The sequence below is a fragment of the Zea mays genome, chromosome 3 (genome assembly GCF_902167145.1).
Source record: "Zea mays cultivar B73 chromosome 3, Zm-B73-REFERENCE-NAM-5.0, whole genome shotgun sequence".
Taxonomy (NCBI): domain Eukaryota; kingdom Viridiplantae; phylum Streptophyta; class Magnoliopsida; order Poales; family Poaceae; genus Zea; species Zea mays.
Window position 1 is genome coordinate 124,913,403 of NC_050098.1, and position 1,971 is coordinate 124,915,373.

Below are 1,971 nucleotides of genomic sequence, written 5' to 3' on the forward strand. Positions count from 1 at the left end.
CGAATTCCACAGGAGCGTTTGTATTCCGGAAAATATTTAGCGTAGCCCGATTACGTGTTTTGGGCCAAGCCCAACCTAGCCCATTTAGCCCAATTGAAACCCTAACCCTAGCCCATGTCTATAAATACAAGTGCCTTCCCTTGCAAATTGGCTTTTATTCATCTACCCCCCTAGCCGCCACTCTCTCTTCTTCTTTCAGCCAACAGTCTTCTTCCTCCCCTTGCCGACGCTCCTGCCATGGACGCCCAGCCCTCCCCCTGTTCCTCCCTGCTCGGCCAGCAGCCACGGCCATGGCGTCCAGAGCCCATGTGCTCGGCTCCCTTCTCCACCCCCTGGCCGGCCTCCTCTGCACAGCAGCCCCTTCTCTCTGTTTCTTGTACGTGCGCAGGGGCAGAAACTCCATGGCCGCCGAGCTCCATTCCTCCAAGCTGGCGGCTCCCTCCCATGGACAACGTCCCTCCCCTGCGCAACCCTTCCAAGCTCCCGGTGCCTTCTTCTTCCATGGGCGCGGGCACCCCTTTTTCCCCTTGGCCGAGCTCGACCTGCCAGGACTCGACGCGAGCCCTTCTGCTCCAGCCATGGCGCAGGGCACTTCTCTGGTTCGAGCTCGAGCTGGTGAGCCACCGTCGCCCATGGCCAACTCCCTGCTCAGGTGATGAATCCCGCGCTCCCTGTGCCACATCTCCAGCCGGCTTTCGTCCCCTTGCTCTACGGCCAGCAGAAGCCAGCGGCGCCCTTCTTCCCCAAGAGTAGAGAGCAGCCGCTCCCATATCCCTGCAACGCCCTGTCCGTCTTTCCACCCAGCCGGCTCCTCTTCTTCCCTATGGTCGAGCAGCGCCTACCCTCCCTGATTTATTTTCTTGCGCAAGATATTGCCTTGGGGCTCGACGCCGCCTCCCTAAGTGCAGCCATGCCCGAGCTTCATTTTTTTTCCTGCTCTGGCCAAGCCCCTCCCGTGCATGGTGGTTGGCTTCGCTGCTGCTCGCTCGCTCCCTTGTTGTGCAACGCCAAGTAGCAGCAGCACGCCGCGCGCGCCACCTGTTCGACGCAATGCCGAGTCAGGTCATCGTGCGTCGTCAGCCACCCGTGGGCTCTGCCACGCCAACCGATAGCCACAACAGCCCCTTCGTGGCGGGTGCCCCACCTTGCCACGCCACGGTGCCCGTCGTGCTCCTTCGACTTCGCTTCGGTCTCCCGTGATTGACAGCGCGTTCGTCTTCATGCCACATGTGCAGCAACCACGACTGAGGTTTGATATGGTGAGCTGATGTGTTATTTTGTTGTTAGATCGGATATATATGTGGCTGCGATAGTTCTTTTGTACGTCGTAGGGATCGGTCGCGGGTGTATTAATTGTTTGCTAAAGCACTTCGTCGTAAAGTAGTGTGTTAGTTGTGGTAAATTAAATAAAGCGTAAAACATGCTTGGTAATTTGCACAGTCGGCTAAGATGTTCGTCTATGTGAAAAATATTTTATGTATTCATCGTGGTGTAGGATAGAGCGGATCGAAGATATAAATTATGTGACATGTGATTAGTGTTCTTAAGATGAGATGTGCGAATGATCGGTTAGTGTTGCACTTGTCTAGTTGATAAACGTTGTCACAAATAATTGTGCTAACATTGGTCATTAGAATGCAGTGGGCACATGGTGTGGTTGGATGTGATAAGTAGATCGGAAGTATGGGTTTGTCGAAGCACTGTGATATCGAACGTGTATATCGAAGTGCATTGTAGTGGTGATTGTGTTAAGTTAAACGGTAATGTCTCGAGTGCACGCCACAATATGGTTGTATGCGAGACAAGGTAAAATAAGGTGTGCTCGATATGAATGTTCGATCGTTGTAGGTGGAAATTGTCTTTGCTTAAATAGAGAGGTGGTGACATGCCGAAGTAGTCATCGCTTCCTCTATGTGTATAAGTCGAGCCAATACACCTTATGCGTTTATTGAATTTCACATCACACATAGT

The 1,971-nt window shown here is 53.2% G+C and overlaps 1 pseudogene; it reads left to right on the forward strand.

Moving 5' to 3' along the window:
* Window positions 1-237: 237 nt before the first annotated feature.
* Window positions 238-1,248, forward strand: LOC109945087 (proline-rich receptor-like protein kinase PERK10; annotated as a pseudogene).
* The last annotated feature ends 723 nt before the right edge of the window (window positions 1,249-1,971 follow it).